The 20432-nt window shown below is 41.7% G+C and overlaps 1 protein-coding gene across 2 annotated transcripts in view; it reads right to left on the bottom strand.

Annotated features, from left to right (window-relative positions):
- ZNF365 (zinc finger protein 365) overlaps positions 1 to 20432 on the bottom strand; it is a 77952-nt gene that overhangs the window by 24282 nt on the left and 33238 nt on the right. The gene's annotated exons all lie outside the window — the stretch shown is intronic.

Here is a 20432-nt window from a genome sequence, read left to right as displayed (position 1 = left end):
GCAGTGCTCCCAGTAGTGGTCCCTCGATGCAGTACCCCCAGTAGTAGTCCCCTCCAGTAGTGGTTTCCCCCGTGTATTGGGATAGCAAAATGGCTACTGACAGCCATTTCTATTCATGGTTCTTATGTGTGTAAGACATGAAGTGGTGTATCAGGCATGAAATGGTACAGGAATGTGGAAGCAGACAGGCCATAAATCTTTTAGGCGTTGTCTACTGCGATATACGCTTGCGTTAAGTTTTAGAAAGTTCTTATCAATAGTTAACCAATAGAGTAGCTTGAAGTATGTTTATGTCCATATTAGTAAGAGTTAGATGGGTATGACAAGTAGGATACTATATAAACGAAGAACAAAGGAGATTCCAGTGGCCTGCCCAATGCCTGGGCCAGACTGCAGCTGGTGGCCAGTAAACTGTTAGTTCCAACTCTATTCTGAGAGACGAGGCTCCTAGATCGTGTAACCATTTATATTCCGAAGCTAAGTAACTATTATTCTTTAATATCTTATTTGTTGTAATAAATTGCATCTTTTTTCAAGATACTTTTGTGTGGCTTAATTAACTTTCTGTGTCCAAGAACCTTATTTCGTTCCACCGGGAACACCCCGTTATAGTGCCCCAATAGTAGTCCCCCCGGATGCAGTGCCTCCAGTAGTGGTCCCCCCCAGCAGTGCAGACAAAGATGCACACGTAAAAAACAGAAAAAAAACACTCACCTGAATCCCTGCTGCGGCTCCTGCTCCCGCCACCGTTAGCTCCTCCGTCCTCCCAGGTCGGCCCACTCTGTATTATGGGAGAGACGTCATAACGTCTCTCCCATCATTCACTGCGGGAGCCGGAAGATGGAGCTCATGATTGCTTGGTTGGGAACCCCAGCACACTGCAAAACCTGGACTGGACCTGACAGCCAGCCTACACCCAGGTAATCAAGTGGTGAGTATTGCCTCTGACTTGTGGCACCGTGATCTCCCTGCTACAGTATATACATGCACACAGTATATAGTAGAGGGAAAGATGGTGATAGCCCAAACTGTGTTGGATTTGTTTTTTAGAGAGAATGGATAGACAGTGTGTATAGGGGATCACGCTTAATTAACCTATCACAAGGCAGATGTATAAAAAACATATATTTAATGGAAATAAAATTTAATCAACATTACATATTAAGTAAAATAAATACTGTCAATGATGATCATAAATAAATAGCTCATATGATATGAAAAAAATATGTATACTGGGATTGATGCAGACAATAAAAGGTTAAAAAGATCAATGAATCAATTATGAATCAACATATAGAAAATGAACTGGATTGGTAAATCCCAAGCAGGGAAATGTGAGGGTTCCCAAGCACGTCACTGTATGATTTCAGAGTTACCTTACCTGCAGGTTGGTGTGGTTAATGATCCGTGTCTCACGCTGTATTAGATGTGCTTTAATTTCTCCCCATGAAAATGTCAGCTCGGCAGCTGGGCAGCTTGGTGCAATGTTCCAGGGGGAATTCTGCAATCCTGTAGGTGGGTTTAATAGCAGTCCATGTCCCACGGATGTTCAGGAATGGTATGAACAGGTGGCATCTCCCAACAGTGATGACAGCTCAGCAGCTAGGCAGCTCAGTGCGTGGTGCAGCGGGAGATCCTATAATCCTGTTTGGAGATGTGTCCGAAGTCCGGCTGGGTGACTGGGGGACAGCAGTACAATGGTATGTCCAGTGAAAAACGTGCAGAGTCTTGATCCAAAGTGGGGTCCGACTAACGCGTTTCTCTGTGTTAAACAGCTTCGTCAGACACAGTATATAGTATATAATTTTACTAAATATCTGTCTTGCACAAGCACAGTGGGTGCTGGACTATGTCACGCCCCTCCCCTCACAGATCTCACTGGCTACCTGACTCCTGGACACGGACGCATACTGAAATGTCTCCGGCTCAGCATACACATGTGACTGCATCACTTTTTCAGCCACATTGTGCTTCTGCATTTTTTTACATAAAATGCATCCAACTCAACTTAGTGGTTTACCATGGTACCTTATAAAGTGACGTTATATTTTGAACCTATAAAATGGCATATATGATTTGCAATCACAGTAATATAGGGAGCAGATGTGGTATATAGTCTTTTAGCATATTAAAATTCCCAGGATACATCAGTAGTAAGAAGTATACCTTCAAAACGAAACAGAGCCGAAGGAAGGGCAAAGGAGCTATACTAAACCTTTAAAATAGGAGGTTTTATGTCAAACATGTCTCATACTTCAGAATTTCCTTGATCACTGTTAAAAGGTTTTACAGCAGAAATAGTGTATGTTGTAACCAAAAGCATGTTTTTAAGTGATGTCAAATAATTCAAGAGAGCACCAGTGATTAATATCACAAAAATCTGCCATTATTAATGTTAAGTGATGAATTACACTCGTCATCTCAGATGGAACATAACGGACTGTAGTTTTATTCTTGATCCTCTAGATGTGTTTACAAAAGGAGAACATCTATTGTGGCAGAATCAATGTTCCAAGTATAAGAACATAGTTATATAAATAAATCAATACAACAAATCTGCTGCCTTATGTTTGTCCTTCTAATGCACACAATTAAGACTCTTGCCTTGTCACCATGTGCAGAGTTAAACTGATTATTTGCAATGTATTATTTATTATTAGGCTTTTATGGATCCAAAATTGCCACAATACCCAATAACAATCAGAATGGGTATGATCATTATTGGGCACTTTGGTTAACATGGCAGAAGATTACACTGTCTGTTGGTGTGGTCAGTTTCTCACCATGCTAACGGTTATTATGATTCAGATATAATCTGGCCGCTAGGCCTGAGGGGCAAACAGACAGCTTTTGTCCAATTTATTTGTAACCAAATTGGACACCGACCGTGTCCTAGTAGGAGTGTCCCATATGTCACCAACACATATTGTATGGTTGTTGAACAAAGTATTTATTTTAATGAGGTTACCGCATTTGTAAAAACTCCTACTGCATTAGTGTTCTCACCCTCCCCAGTTTATATCATTACCCAATCCTGGGTGCCTTCGGAGGAAGAGGAGCACTTTTTGCAGTAGAACATCACATTGCCCTTAGTATTACATTCTGTGGACATAAGGCATGTAACTAATCAGATTCCCTTCAGCTCCTTAACAAAGAGGTGCTACATTATGCTAGGGCACGGCCCTAATGAACTAGCTGACTTGCAGCAAGCCCATCTTCTTTATAGACGGGCAGCTATTCAGGAGCGGTCTCCCATAATTCACAAAGGAACCAAAAGATAAATGAAATCACTGGTACCTAGGAATTGTGGGTAGTGACTCACCTAGTTAGGCTAACAATCTCTAGTATTTTGGTAAAATTAATTCTACATAATAACCTGTAAATATCCTTGTTCTCACTGCTGAATGACGAGGTTTAATCTAGGATTAGATACTCAGGAGGAGGTCAGCGTGTGTAGAAAAAGATTAGATTAGCCTAGACATCATTTTCAGATTAAGCACACAACAGGAAATGTATATTGCTAGTAAATTGTCCCACAAGTTGTTCAGTTATTTAACTACCTGTAATTTATTTCCATTCCCTGATGTCTGGCTTTCCATGCAAATGAAAAAAAATATTATTATTCATAGATGGTTAAACACAGAGGCGTGATCATTTTGGTCGAGAGGAATGACCTTACTAGAATAATCAGTATAAATACGGAAACTTTCAGGCAATGCTCCTTGATAAGTCTATTAGAGAATATTCTCAAAGAGAAGACATGTGGAGAGAACTATTTACACGGCAGCCCTGTGATCTCATCTCTCTGCACTGAGGGCCTGATTCAGACCCGTTCGCTAGGCTGCATTCGCACGTAGCCTGCCGATGTTTGCAATCTGCGCATGCGTACAAGACGCAGTGACAGTGCACGAACTAGTCCATGCGATCGGGAAACGTTCGCACCCTCTGGAATGAGTGACAGGACGTGCCGTTTGTGGGTGGTCAATGGTAACAGGGGTGAGGTGGCGCGAACGCAGGCGTGTCTGTGCGTCTGAATGCCATTTCAGGGGCATGCATAATTAAAATGTAGCGTCAGCATACATGTCACATGGCTGAATTAGACACAGCAGCAGTGCTTGCGGTAGGGTATGGTCAGCCACAAGTGCTGTGTATGGGTCCGATGTTACTCGATGTTACCGATTGTTTAATACACTTCCTGGAGATGACGTGTGTCACTAAGGGAAAGTGGGCGTCTTGTGTCAGGCTGGTGGGTGTCTAAATACATACCGCACGGCAAGACATAGTGGGCGTGTTAATGTTTTGCTAGCGATCGCGGGATTTGCATACTTTGGCTGCTGACGGCTACGTGTGAACGCATCCTAGCGAAAGGGTCTGAATCAGGCCCTCAGTTTCTAAAAGCATAACGCTAAATATCCACCTGCAGACAGGGCAGCTTCACACTGCTATGGCCTCATCAGTGACTGGCAGCTTTCTCAGGTCAGCAGCATGAGGAGTGATAGGAGAAGGAATGAAAAGGATTTTTTTTTTAAAGTTTGTTTTATAACAATTAATTGAAAACAAAGCCATATTTGACAATAATATATAGTAAATGCAGTGTATCACTGGATTGAATAGTGTACATGAAAAAACTGGAGTATTTATACTTTAACTGAATGTGGTCACTTTTTCACTTCTCTGCAGCAGGTGCCATTTAGGTGGTAGGTGCTTCTCTCACCAAAGAGGCAGTGACTGACAGCTCGGGAAACCTGTTCATACAAAAGGTGGAGTCACACCGACACCAGAATCCTGTCGGTTGAAATGATGATGCCTACAGGTAAGTAAACTAACCCTTCCCTTAACCCTATCCCACCTTTCCCGCAGCCTAACCCTAACCCTCTGCTTTTGCAGCCTAATCCTAACCCTCCCCCCCTCCCGCAGCCTAACCCTAACCCTCTCCTCCCGTAGTCTATCCCTAACTCTTCCCCTAGTGGCTAACCCTAAGACTTACCTTTGGGACCGCGGCCGCCAGGATTGTCGAACCAGGATTCTGACCCTTGTTGGGATTCGGGCATCGGATTTGCGACCACCGGCATTGTGTGCCGGGATCCCAACTACATCCCAGTGAGGAGCTGTAATGGCATAGGGATGCAATACATTACTTTTTTGGAGTGCTACAGTGGGATATCAGGTTACTCTTCACACTTACTTACAAAGTCCTAACCAAATACTCTCCTATTTACATCTCGGACCTTATCTTCCTTTACACTCCTTCGCTCTACAAATGAGTGTCAGCTTTCCAGCCAACTGATTACTTCTTTCCACTCTCGACCCTAAGACTTTGCCCGTGCTGCTCTTTTCCTCTGGAAATCCCTCCCTCTCACTATAAGACTCTCCACCCCTCTACAAAACTTCAAACGGGCTCTCAAGACCCACTTTTTATATCAAAGCTTCCCAGCTCTCATCCTAATCCATTCTAACTCACTGCCCCATGCTCCTTGCTCACTGTCTCTCCCCTCTGTGTCACCCATGTCTGACTGTAAACTCTCACAAGCAGGGTCCTGCTTTGTTCTTAAATTCTTTGTTCTTAAGGCTGTTAGCCATCAGCCATGAGCAAGAAAAGGGTCTCCTAGTGCTGGAGTCCTTAATGCCCTGAACAAGAGGTGAATCTCACCAGCTCCATGCAAAGAAAGTGGCAGATGTGCAGCTCCTGAGTCCTAAGTAAAATAGGTCTGGACATCGGTGGTGTATAAATGTGGGGGTCTTTAAGGCGTTTCTCCGCCTCCCAGAATGATTGGCGGCTTCCTTAGAAAGACAACTTGACAGGGCCCAAGGTTTCCCATTGCCCAGAGACTCACACCACATCCACCAGCTTGCCTTCTTCCCATAGCGCATCCTGGTGCCATCTCTTCCCCATGTAAATGATGCACACTCACCCGGCCGAGCACATGATGTAAAAGAAAAAAGATTCACCAGACCAGGCCACCTTTTGCCATTGCTCCATGGCCCAGTTCTGATGCTCACCTATTGTAGGTTGTTTTTTTGGTGGTGGACATGGGTCATCATGCTCATTTGACTGGTCTGTGCCTAGGCAGCTCTATATGCAGTAAACTGTAGTGCACTGTGTGTTCTGACATCTTTCTATCACAGCCAGCATTAACTCTTTCAGCAATTTGTGCTACAGTAGCTCTTCTGTGAAATTGGACCAGAAGTGCTAGCCTTCACTCCCCACAAACATCAATGAACCTTGGGGGCCCATGACTCCATTGTTAGTTCACCAATTGTACTTCCTTGGACCTCTTTTGGTAGGTACTAACCACTGCATACCAAGAATATTCCACAAGACTTGTCACTCAGATCCTTACGCTTGCCCATTCTTTCTGCTACTAACACATCACTTTCAAGAACTGACTGTTCACTTGCTGGCTAATATACACAAACCCTTGATACGTGCCTTTATAACAACATAATCAATGGTATTCACTTCACTGGATTTATTTACTAAGTGTCAGGTTGTAAAACCTTTCAGTTCTGTTTGTTTTTAAGCCCAATATTTAAAAGAACAAGACTTTTACTAGCCGTGTCTTGTTAGTAAAACCACTGCCCTTTTAAATATCGGGCCTAACACGAACAGATTTTAAAACCTGATACTTCGTAAATAAACCCCCACATGTCAGCAGCCATAATTGCCAGACCAACTTTGAGAGGTTGATAATTGGTGTGTCAGTCTCTGAAGTCAGTCTCTCACTGCCTGGGGAATAGGTCGGAGGCCTCTTGAGAGACCATGTGATTACTGAATATAAGTGCTGGGCTAAAGACATCTATTATGTGAGAGAGAAGTTAGGTCCGTCCACTCAGAGAGTTAATTATTTTTTTTAGCTAGAATCGGACAGACAGTGACTACTGAATCTAATTGTTGTGCTAAAGATTTCAGTTTTGTCAGAGGGACATGAGGTCCTTTGACTCTAGGAGAGAAAATAATTTATTTTAGTTAGAGATGGAAAGGCCAGTATTTACTTATATGTTTCGTTTATTTTTGTGCTGCTAATAAATCTAGCTGCGGTTACTTGTACAAAGGCACTGGAGCAGCTGAATGTTGAGGAGATCTGGGGGCAACAGCACCAAGACCACAAAGCCTTAAAAGAAGTGGTGCAGCATTTAGCAGCCATGTCTGGAAATGCTTCCAGGATGTCACAAATCGCTCCAGCTCCATACGGGATAGACAATTTCTGCAAAAGATGACAAAGAGTGACCCAAAGAGTGATGATGTTGAAGTCTATTTAACAACTTTCAAAAGAACAGCTGGAGGGAAAGTTGGCCTAAGAATCAGTGGGCAGTCATGTTGGCACCCTTCCTGTCAATGTAATCGTAAAATACATAATTTGACTTGAGCTTTACTGATGCCAAAGACTATGACAACTCATTCTAACTCATTTGGTTTTCATAATGCCTGTTCGAACACAAGAAGTTTATTACTGGGGATACTAAGTGGATAAACCTACCCATTTTCAAATGCATGACCTAATCCTTCACACAAAGAAGTGGCTACAGCCAGAGACTCAAACAGGGCAGAGCCACAGATTGTGGAAAGGGTCATTATGCCCGATATCTACGGTGCCTGTCTGCAGTTCTGCGCAAGTGAGTGAGCCTCTTTTGGACCTTAAAATATCAAACCAGCTTCTGAGAAAACAGCTTGTGGGAAACCCAATTGGTTTACAGAAGTAAGTAGTAAGTAACCCAGGCCCTTTTGTTAATGTTACTGATACAGTGGCAGTGGGAATGTTCCGAGTCTGAAATGTTCCCTTTTCCAAGCATGGGTTAGCAGCGGTGTTAATGGATTACGCTACCAGCTACCATTGCGCAATACATCAACAAAGACAATTGCTAGGGAACTAGTCCAATATAAGATGTTGCCATTTTGGGTTACCCGCCACCTTTCAGAGGATGATGGACAAAAATTGTAAGGCCCCATAGACAATATGCTGCTGTTTATCTTGATGATGTAATCATCTATAGTCCTGATTGGCAGTCTCACTTACCCAAAATACAAGCAGTGTTGGACTTGAGGCAGGATTGACAGCCAACCCCAAAAAGTGTTGCTTAGGGATGGGAGAGGTGAAGTATTGAGGCTACACCATATACAGAGGTTTGATAAAGCCCCAATATAATAACATTGAATCACTACAAAATTGGCCATGAACCCTAGCAGCCTTGATTGCAAGGCTACCTGTGAGAGGCTGATAAAAAGGAGTGCCAGTCTCTGTAGCCAGTCTCTCACTACCTGGGGAACAGGCTAGAGACCTGTTGAGAAACAATGTGATTACTGAATATAAGTGCTGTGCTAAAGACTTCTGTTTTGTGAGAAAGATGTTAGGTAAAATTATACTGGCAAATCTGCATATTTGTTAAAAAAATATACTTAATCAGGATTAAATTGATATTATTTACAGAATTTGATTATAAAATAAAATCATCAATTTTGGGGGCATTGTTATAAAAAGACATTAGCCAGTTAAGTGGTTAAGGAGTGACAAAGTGGCGATTGAAGATTTCCCCACCCACTTCATTATGTAAACTGCATCATCATACCCTGTATTTTTCCTAGCGCAACTACAGAACTCCAGGAAGTAAGTTAGGAAAGGTGGGACAGTATACTTTGGATAAATTAATGTGGTTTGAGGTGAAGATAACATGGTTAACAATAAATGGAAACCGGTAGTAGAGATATGGTTTATCAGCAGTTATGGGAGCCAAAATTATGAATTTTGGGAGAAAACATTTCAGAGCCGTTGGTCTCTTTCTGTTGAAGCACAAAGTATTACAACTATATAAGATGATCCATTCAAAAAAGCAGTTCAGTTAAAACATTACTGGTAGGGATTAAATTAAGTTTAAGGTTCACATACTGTGCAACTGTGCAGACGGGAGGTTATTATAGTAGGAAAACCTAGCTCGTCTTTGCTTGAACCTCTAAGGGGTGTGAGTAAAAACAAGTGAGGTTTTATAGCCATCTGCTCAGGGGAATGGCACATGCAGAGGAGACACCACAATACTCCATGTGATAACGTCACGGTACCTCCACAAGTGCCATCTGGCTCTTGGAGCGTCTCCCCGGTATCCTACACCGGGCGCACATTGGGTGGTGGTGATCGCGGAGCCGGGGGAGGAGCTCCTATCTTCCTTGCGGGTTGCGGCCCTCCACCCTCCCACAAGCCGGGACCACGAGTTTGGAAGCCTACCTGACGATCGCGGAGGTGATGGCGCTGGGGCGCGCAGGACTACTCAGCCACCCTCCTCTGTGTGACTGCCCTGATTGGAGACCTGCGATCTCCCCCCCAGGTACCTTGCCTCATGTCTCGGGATCTGAACCCTCTCACTGCCGAAGCTGACCTCCGGAGCTGGGGACTGTCAGCCATCTTGGTCCCCTCAGCTGTGCTAAGCCCTGGTGTACCTGCTGAGGTCTGCTCCTGGGGCTTGTTGATTGCAGGCTGACCCGTGTCTGCTGCTCTCAGTGCAGCTCACCCCCAAGGCACTGTCAGAGGCTTATTTCCTCTCTCTGATCTGCATGCAGGTATTGCTTATTAGCCTGCTGGATTATTCCTAGCCCCTGGGTGCTTTCTCCATAGTGCAGCCCATTCTACTTCACCTGGCCATGCACTATAACTATCTGGTGATATTATTTGCCCTGAATATTGCAGTGGGGGGGCATTATTATTATTATTATTGTCTATATCTATGGGTGTGTATACGGCTCCTTTTATGTCTACAGGAGTAACAGCTTTATGAGAATTTAAGATTCCACTCTTCAGACTCAGGCTCCACCTTGTAGTTTCTCACTGTAATAACATCACCCATTGTATTTCTCTACTAAGCACCTACTATCCACTATCAGGCTGCACTTGAACAGCGCTATACAACTTATTTACGGTTCTCTATTTCTCAGTTGTCAGGTCCTTAATCCTATTTGAATACAATGACACATTAAGTGGGCATGTCCCCCATCCCCTGGGTGCTTTAATCCCCTATATATTTAATTTTTTCTCTCTGTTATTTTTGTTTTTTGATATATTTACTGGCTCTGGGTTTTTTTTTTTCTCTTGGCAACCCTGACACTGGTGGCCCACACATGCAGAAATCTACTACCAAGACTCCTAAACAAGGGGCTCACTTCACGAGAGGCACAAAATCTTCTCAACAAAGGGGTCCCCCTTCCCCCCCTTTCATTGCCATGGATAAGGATGGTTCTCACTCACCCACCCCATCCACTAAAGGAGACATTCTAGCTCTTCGCTCCCTCATTACGGATTTTAAGGACTCTCTTGAAACTAAACTCGACAAAGCAGTTGCCTCTATCAAAGCTGAAGTTTCAACTCTGGCTACAAGAACCACTAAACTTGAGTCTCGCCAGGACAGCTTCCAGAAAGCCTTAAATGAGACCATCAGAGACCTGGATCATATCGTTAATGAACTTTCTGACCTTCGCTCTAAAAATGAAGATTTGGAAAACCGGGAACGTAGGAATAATATCCGCATTCGTAACATCCCAGAATCAGTTTCTCCTGATGTTCTGGAATCATATCTGTATAGACTTTTCTCTTTCCTACTCCCCGACCTTGGCACACGCTCTCTACCACTTGAAAGGGCTCACCGCACTCTTTGGCTGAAACCCAGGGATAACGACCCTCCTCGTGACGTCATTAAGAGGTTCCTTAGTTATAAGGACAAAGAACTTGTTCTCAACCCTACAAGGGGTAAACCACACATCCTATTCGAATCAGCCAAGCTCCAATTCTACCAGGATCTTTCATCCCTGACGATTGCCAAGAGAAGAGACTTTCGAGACTTAACCAAGGCTCTTTGTGATAGAAGAATCAGATATCGCTGGGGGTTCCCCTTTAAGCTTATTGTAGACCTGAACGGCAAAACTGTTATCATCCGAGATCTTCGTGAATGTACGGACTTGCTTCACTACCTAGAGGAATCGGGCCCTTCCCCGGAAGGGATCCCCGACGTTTCGTGAGTGCCTTACCCACCAACGATTGTCCCTTGTTCTACTATTCTCCACACTTAAGTCTTGATTTTTTACTAACTTACAACCATGATCTGATTACTGGTTTCCGCTCTGTATTTACCCAACCCCCTTCCTCCTCAATTTTTTGTTCGTCTCTCTTCTAAGTAATATAGTTGAGATGTAGATTGTTTATTTACTTCCTAAATATGGTTATCATATGTTACTAATATCTGGAAAACTCTGTATTATGTTCTTTATCTATTTTTTTACATATATCTTTAGCTGTTCTCTTCGTTTAGCTACTAACTAATACTGATCTGTTATGCTATTTACTGTTTATTTTTATTTACTTCATTTTTTTTACAAAGTCTGGGGCACGGGTTCTCGGGCTCGGTCCTCGGGACCCCCAGCGGTGCATGTTTTCCGGGTCTCCTCACGGAATCACGGGTGAGAAATTAGCTCCACCTGTGGATCTTTTAAAATGTGTCAGTGAGTAATGACTACACCTGTGCTCCTGCTGGGTGACCTGGGGGGCGTTGGCTGTGTGGGGTCCTGGGGGCCGAGTTTGGGAGCCACTGGTCTAGAGTATTGAGATATAGCAGTGATTTTCTGTTTTTTTTCTCTTTGTAATTATAGTAATCTTTATGGTTACCACTTGTTGCTATTATTGGGACAACTCTGTATTATGTTATGTATCCATTCTCTATATATATCTTATCTTTAGCTGTTCTTTCAGTTTAGGTACTAGCTAATACAGATCTGTTATGCTACTAGCTGTTTATTATTTTTATGTCTTGTCTTTTATGATGTTTAGAGCATGGAGATATTGTAGCGTTTCTCTGCCTTTTTCTCCTTTCTACAATTGCAGTCTATAATTTCACCCTATATATGTTTCCTCTTCTTTTTTTATTTTTTTGCTTTTGTTTTTTGTATGTCTCTCGAAGTTATGCTCTTTTTGTGATTGGTAATTACAATCTGTTACTTCTTTCCCCTTCTCGCTCCTTTCTGCACCCGGGGGATGCTTCTGATCCCATACAAATTATTTTCTGTTCTTTTCTTCTTCTCTCTTTTAGGAGATTTATATCTTTCTTTAATTGTGACACTGTCAACATTATTTTTTATTTTTTCTGTGTTTTACTTTATTAGAGGGTTATTTGGCTTTTTAGCCTGCTCCTCTCTGGATTTCTAAGTCCAACCTTTTGAGTACATTCTCCTCCTTTTTTGTAGGTAGGGTTTACGTACTCAGTCCCTCTTGTTGTTGTTGGTTTTTCTTTTTTTTCTCCTTTTTCTTTCTTCACCCTTATTTTTTCCCTCACTCTTTTTTCTCTCCATTTTCCCTTGCGAGCTGGGACCCTTATCTCCATTCCACTGCAACTTCCCAGCCGACCCAAAACTAACCCGATATGCTTCTCACTATAGCCTCAATGTATGTCCGCGGCCTTAATACCTGTTTCGCACTATTCGATCAATAAAAGCCGACATTGTCCTTTTGCAGGAAACCCACTTCCGCTCACCAAGCCACCCTTCTCTTATCTCCAGACACTTCTCCACCGTGTTTTACTCCTCCAATACGTCTAAACATAATGGTGTGACCATTCTCATTAAAAATTATTTACCTTTTTCCCAAGAATCTGTATACACTGATGCGGATGGTCGATACATTATTCTCACTGGCAGTCTTGGACACACTGAGGTGACTATCGCCACGGTATATGCCCCTAATGTAGACCAATGTCGTTTCTTTAATTCATTTTTTAAAATACTGCACAAACGTCGTTCTGGCCACTTGCTTCTTGGTGGCGACTTTAACTCTGTTCTGGATATGACCCTGGATAAATCTCTTTCTCGGACCCGCCCTTCTACTTGTCCTATATCTAAAACTCTCAATAAATATATGAAAACGGCTGGTCTATTTGACACGTAGCACTCCCTCAATCCCTCTTTTAAGGATTACACATTCTATTCCATCCCCCATCGTACTTACTCCAGAATCGATTTTATTTTATGTAGTCTCCCCATTTCCAAACACCTTATAGATGCGAGTATCATTCCTAATTCCTGGTCTGATCACTCTATCGTTACTTCCTCCCTCAATCTCTTAGACACCCCGGTCATCATTTGCGGTTAAATGAGACCCTTCATTTCCAAACAAAAATTACATGCGTTTTAAAGGACTACTTTGCTCTTAATGTTTCCGGCACTGGATGTTCTCCCATGGAGTGGGAGGCTCATAAATCCGTCCTTCGTGGGCACATCATCAGCTTTGCTTCTCACAGAAATAAAGAACACAAGCATCTTCTCTGATCTCTCACAGATCAAGTTCACCATTTGGAGTCTCTCCATAAGCGCACGCCCACTGACGCTCTCTATAAACAACTCACTACTGCAAAATCTGCCCTTAACTCGATTCTCTCTGAAAAAATGTAAAAATCTCTTACATGGCTGAATCAGCGATTCTATGAAAAGAGCAATAAGGCGGACACTCTTCTTGCCAATCGTTTAAAGGCTTGTAAGGTTGCTACGGCGATTCCTGCGCTTAAGGACCATTCTGGATCTCTTCAATACAGCCCCTCCAAAATCAATTCTATCTTTAAAGATTATTATTCTTATCTTTATAACCTTACAGATCACGATCCGTCTCCACCCCCTCTCCCCATCTCCATTACTGACTATTTGACTTCTTGTGATCTACCCCACATCGATGCTTCCACCTCTGAATCACTTAATCTCCCCATAACTGAGGAAGAGATTTCCTGTACGCTTAAACATCAGAAACCTTCGAAGGCACCTGGTCCGGACGGTCTCCCCTTTTCTTACTATAAAACATTTCAGAGCTCTCTAATCCCCCATCTCACAAACTCTTTTAATCAAATTTTTGAAGGTAACTTTTTTCCCACCGATACCACCAGGGCTAAAATAACAGTTATCCCGAAACCGGGTAAGGACCCCCATTTGGTAACTAACTATCGACCAATTTCCCTTTTAAATACGGACCTCAAACTTTTTGCAAAAATTTTGGCAAATAGACTAAACCCCATCCTCTCTTCTCTTATTCATCCGGACCAGGTAGGTTTCGTCCCCTCCCAACAAGCCCTTGATAACACTAGGCGTACAGTGGACCTTATACACCAAGTAAACTCTATTAATCTTCCCTCTCTCCTTCTTGCTCTTGATGCCGAAAAGGCCTTTGATAGGGTCTCTTGGCCCTTTATGGTTAATACTCTCCTTGGCTTCGGTTTTCATGGTAGATTTCTCCAGGCCATTAGGGCCCTTTATCATAACCCATCCACCTCGGTTCTTGCAGGGGGTCTTCTTTCTGACTCCTTCCCCATCTCAAATGGCACTAGGCAGGGGTGTCCTCTCTCCCCGCTGATCTTCGCTCTAATTATTGAACCCCTGGCCTGTAAGATCCGAGGGAATCCAGATATTTCTGGCATTCAAGTAGGTGACTCCTCGTATAAAATTTCTCTATTTGCCGAAGATGTCCTCCTTACTCTTACCAACCCCTTGATTTCCCTCCCAAATCTGTTACAAGAAATCTCCCTTTATGAACAATTTTCCGGTTATAAAATCAACAACAACATATCAGAAGCTTTGCCCCTCCATATCCCGAGGTCGATCTAGAGCTCCTCCGTCTCAATTTTAATTTTAACTGGCGTTTGGAATCCATTAAATATCTAGGTGTCAACCTGACAAAATCTTATCACAAGGCAAACTATCTCCCTCTGTTTAGGGCCATAGAACAAGACCTCTCTCATTGGCGCTCTCTATTTATCTCTTGGATAGGCCATACAGCCATGATTAAAATGAATGTCCTTCCCAAACTCCTCTACCTTTTCCAAACCCTTCCTGTGGCAGTCCCTCCCCGCGTTCTATCTTCTTTACAGGCAAGTTATGGTAAATTTATCTGGAATCACAGAAGACCTCGTATACGTAGAGCAGTCCTTTTCAAGACCACTTCAGCTGGCGGCCTAGGTCTGCTCTCGTTATCCAAATACTACCAAGCCTCTAGACTTAGTCAACTAGTCACCTGGCACTCTCCCAAGGGAACCAAACGATGGGTTGATCTTGAATCTGCACTCACCAAAACCCCATTGGTCTCAAACCTACCGTGGCTCCCCAGAAAACTCAGACCTCTCTCTATCTCGTTGGTCCCATCGGTTAATCTTACTTTATCTGTATGGGACTATCTAGATACTAAGTTCTCTCTGTCTTCTCACCCCTCGCCTCAGACACCTGTTTGGTTTCACCCTTCTTTTCTTCCTGGCCACTCGCCCCATATGATCTCTACATGGTCGGCAGTTGGCATCACCCGCTTTCATCACATCTTGGGCAATTTTGCTCCCCATTCTTTTACAGAGTTACGGGAGCTAAATTCTTTACCGCAGTCCTGTTTCTACCAGTATCTCCAGATTCGCCACTTTGTCCATTCGTCCCTTTCTTCTCTTGACACATTACGAAACCCCACGGCTATGGAACGCCTTTGTATTTATAGACCCGCGGAAAAGGGCTTAATTTCTCAGATCTACCATTCTATACTGGACCAGGATAATTTCTTCCAACAAACGGGTACTACATAACAGATGGCGCCAAACATAAAAATAAATAGGGAAAGTTATTCTTAATGATAGGACATGGAATGATACATATACTCATAAATCACTTCCAGACAGTCATGTAGAGTGAGCTCTTCCTCCTTTAAAATTTCTGGAATGTATGCCTCAGATGAAATCACCGGAAAGACAAAAAATCATATAGAAATTCATAGTGTAGTATTTTTATAACCACAAGTTCTCATGAACCCCGATAATTGGGTTCCTTTATTTATGTGTCACTGAGTAAGAGCGTACCCCAACTCACAATCATAGATAATATGCAGGACATATAAAAGGTATCTTTATCTCGTTTTCCACCCTCTAGAAGGTAAATATAAACGTACCCCACTTACAGGGCTCAATTTCTGTTGAATCCTATAATGGTTTCTCTACAAGTTCTGTCCCACCATTCTCTCCCCTTCACATCGAATTTGGGGAACCTCGGCCACAAAAGAGACAAGAGAAGGTCTTGGTACCTCTTAGTTTGTCCAAACAGTTTTATTGCAAATAACATGTAAAAAGGTCTTTTTTTGTAAAATAAATACAAAGAATCCTTTATAGTGGAAGAAATACACCTGACCTGGATATAAGATGTAAAATGAAGTCCGGACTTCAGGTCGGCATAAGATTGCCACCGTTGGGATTCCAAAAAAAACACACAACTGGTACTCCCCCAACAACACGTTTCGATACACAGTATCTTCCTCAAGGTATGGAGAGGACCACTCCAATCCCACAATATATACCCCAACCTAGATAAGCTATGTTATCCCTAAGGAAGCTGTTTTAAAGTTTTTAAAGAGGTCCAATCTCACGAGTCAATTACAAGAGTTTGTTGTTAAAGGGATAGATTTTATTTTGGGATAGATTTTATTTTGGGCCATAACTATTTTTTATTCAAGGATGAATTTTATTTGCAACAAGTCGGTACACCAATGGGCACCAGGTTCGCCCCAAGCTATGCCAATATTTTTTTGGGCTTCTGGGAAGAGGAGACCATATGGCATAACCTGGTGTCCTGGTCAAGATATATTGACATTTTCTTTATTTGGAAAGGGGAGAGAAGTGTTTTAGAGGAATTTTGCACATATCTTAATAATAATGCTAGAGATATTTTATTAACTTTCAATATCAGTACTGTAGAGATGAATTTTTTAGATATTACTATATATGTTGAGGAGGGAAAATTTTTAACTAAATCCTATCAGAAACCCATGGATTCATTAACTTATATTCAGAGGAACAGTTGTCATCATATGAATTGGCTGGAGTCCATACTGGGAGGACAATTTAAAAGATTACGCAGGAATTGCACAGATTTGGAAGTGTTTAAAAAGCAAGCCACCACTATGGAAGAGTCCTTTAAGCATGCGGGTATGAGGAAAGTAGTGTGAGGGAAAGTTAAATAAAGCATTGGAGGTTAATAGGGAGGAACTGCTTATTCCAAAATTAAAAGTGAAGGAGCAAGAGAAATTTCAGTGGGCCTTCGTTTCAAACTATAACTCTCAATACAAGGAAGTGGAAAAGAGTTTTAAACGCCATTGGTCAATTTTGAGGAAAGACCCCGTATTGGGTAAAGTACTACCATTAAAACCCATTCATATTTATAAGAGAGCCGGGAATTTAAGAACCAAATTAGTGAAAAGTCTCCATTCTTCAATGAGTATGAAGAAGGGAGAAAATAAATCCACTGGCTTTCACCAATGTGGTATGTGTATAGGCTGCAGATACATTCCAAAAAATACTAATAAAAGGAAGATTGATGAGGTTATAATAAATGGTAGGACACATAAGGTGTTAGATTTCATTACTTGTCATTCTAAAAATGTAATTTATGCAGTAGAGAGTAATTGTGGGAAATATTACATTGGACGTACAACAAGATGTCTCAAAATCCGTACAGGCGAACATTTAAATAATATAAGAAAAGGGTTGGAATCACATTCCCTATCGGCCCATTTTAAAAGTGTACACAATTGCTCAATACAAGATATTAAGAACTTTTATGGCATTAGAAAAATAGGAGAGTCCATTAGATGTAAGGATACTATTAGCAGACTGGCAAAAGAAGAGATAAAATATATTTTTGAATTTAATACTTTAGCCCCGCATGGTCTTAATATTGATTTTGAACTTAAATGTTTTTTATCATTTATATTGGTTTTAGATCTCCCTGTTTTTACTTCCCTTTTTTCTATTTATTGAATCTGTATAGTGTGGTTTCACTTACTTATGTTTATTTATAGATTATTTATGAAGTGGGAGAGAGAGATCATCGTAATGATCCATAAGTTGCAAATACCTCAAAGAAAATGGCCACCGCTATCCTTAATGATATCCTTAAGAAAATGGCCACCGCTATTTTGTGAACAAATCTTGACTACAATAAAATGGCCGCCGGAGTTGTGTAGGAACTCAATGGAAGCAAGGAACTATGAAAGAAGGATATAACCCGGCAACATCCAGACGCACCAGAGGTTCCGATGACGCGATCGGAAGTTACGCAACTTCCGGTGACGAAGTATGAGTCACTTCCGGTAACGCGGGTCGCGGCCCAGAAAAAGATAAAGGAGCGGGAAGATCATTAAAGGAGGTTGAATATAACATCATGAAAGGACTACATTGAGTGGAGATATTAATAGGAATTGATAGGAGAGGGTCAGATCAGTTGGTCTATGTCTGGTTTTAGGGATAACATAGATTATCTAGGTTGGGTATATATTGTGGGATTGGAGTGGTCCTCTCCATACCTTGAGGAAGATACTGTGTATCGAAACGCGTTGGTGGGGGAGGACCAGTTGTGTGTTGTTTTTGGAATCCCAACGGTGGCGAGTCTTATGCCGACCTGAAGTCCGGACTTCATTTTACATCTTATATCCAGGTCAGGTGTATTTCTTCCACTATAAAGGATTATTTGTATTTATTTTACAAAAAAAGACCTTTTTACATGTTATTTGCAATAGAACTGTTTGGACAAACTAAGAGGTACCAAGACCTTCTCTTATCTCTTTTGTGGCCGAGGTTCCCCAAATTCGGTGTGAAGGGGAGAGAATGGTGGGACAGAACTTGTAGAGAAACCATTATAGGATTCAACAGAAATTGAGCCCTGTAAGTGGGGTACATTTATATTTACCTTCTAGAGGGTGGAAAACGAGATAAAGATACCTTTATATGTCCTGCATATTATCTATGATTGTGAGTTGGGGTACGCTCTTACTCAGTGACACATAAATAAAGGAACCCAATTATCGGGGTTCATGAGAACTTGTGGGTATAAAAATACTACACTATGAATTTCTATATGATTTTTTGTCTTTCCGGTGATTTCATCTGAGGCATACATTCCAGAAATTTTAAAGGAGGAAGATCTCACTCTACATGACTGTCTGGAAGTGATTTATGAGTATATGTATCATTCCATGTCCTATCATTAAGAATTACTTTCCCTATTTATTTTTATGTTTGGCGCCATCTGTTATATAGTACCCGTTTGTTGGAAGAAATTGTTTTGTTGAAGGAGTGGTGTACCGTTAGGATACTATTATAGAAGGCTGCCAATTAGCGCATTGGTCGTTTCCAATACTGTACTTACTGGACCAGGATAGCCCGCCCCTAGAGACCCATGAGCGTTGTTGGGAGATAGACTTGGGTACCTCTCTGGGAGAAGACACTTGGGAGGCTAAACGCCTTAATATATCGAAATGCTCAATTAGTGTCTCCACTAAGGAAAACTCTTATAAGGTGTACACTCACTGGTACCTTGTCCTGGAGCGTCTTCACCAAATATACCCTAATTCTTCTAACCTTTGTTGGAGACAATGTGGACAAGTCAGCTCTTTCTACCATATTTGGTGGTCCTGTCCATATATTGTCCCTTACTGGTCCATGGTCCAATCTACTATATCGTCAATGATTCCTTATGCTTCCCCTCTTACTGCTGCTTCGTTGCTCCTGTGTGCCCCGGTCTGTCAACTTTCCAACTATGAGAATAAGTTGGCCCTACACATCTCCTGTGCCACCAAATATCAGATTGCTAGTTCTTGGAAACAACCACTCCCTCCTACTCATCAACAGTTTCTCAACCGCGTCTGGTTTGTGGCCAAAATGGAATATATCACGAACCTCCAAACACAACACGGTGGACAAGTTTAACGCAATCTGGTCTCCCTGGTATGGCTCCCAGGATGTGACCCCTCCTGGTTCCTCATAATTATCTGCCCTCTGCTCTTTTCTTTTTTTTTTTCTCTTTTGCCCCTCTGCTCCTCAGTATCTCTTCCTTTACTAATAGTTTTGTTTTTTTCTCTGCCTCTCAAATTTTTTATTTTATCCCCCCCAGCTCGTTCTCTCCCTCTCCACTCCCTGATTTTTATTTATTTATTTATTTTATTTTTTTATTTATTTATTTTCCCATCTACATAATTTCCAAATTTTTAATTTGTATTTATTTTTCTACTCAATTATTATCATTATTTTTTTATTTTTTGTTCTGTGCTACTTTGCTAATGAATTACAAAGAAAAAAAAGAAAAGTAAAATTTCAATATAAGTATATCGTTATACCTGTTATTTATCTATTTGTATGATGATTATTTACTGTTTATTTTGTTCCTTAATCCCCCTTGGGGACTGCACTGTTTTTTATTTCTGTTTCTCTGGTATTGATACCCCAATAAAATTATATGATTAAAAAAAAAAAAAAAAACAAGTGAGGTTTTCTTCCTGGATAAGAAGAGTTATATTAGCTTGCAAGGTCCCGACGGAACCTGGCGACTAATTAAATCTTCCCCGTGGATTGCAATAAAGAAAAACAAATGGTGCAAGATGTAAGAAAAGCAGGCAGTTGGCTTTTAT

This window comes from Taudactylus pleione, unplaced genomic scaffold (genome assembly GCF_031769625.1).
Source record: "Taudactylus pleione unplaced genomic scaffold, aTauple2 ptg000518l, whole genome shotgun sequence".
Lineage (NCBI taxonomy): Eukaryota > Metazoa > Chordata > Amphibia > Anura > Myobatrachidae > Taudactylus > Taudactylus pleione.
This window is presented reverse-complemented; position numbering and strand designations above follow the sequence as displayed.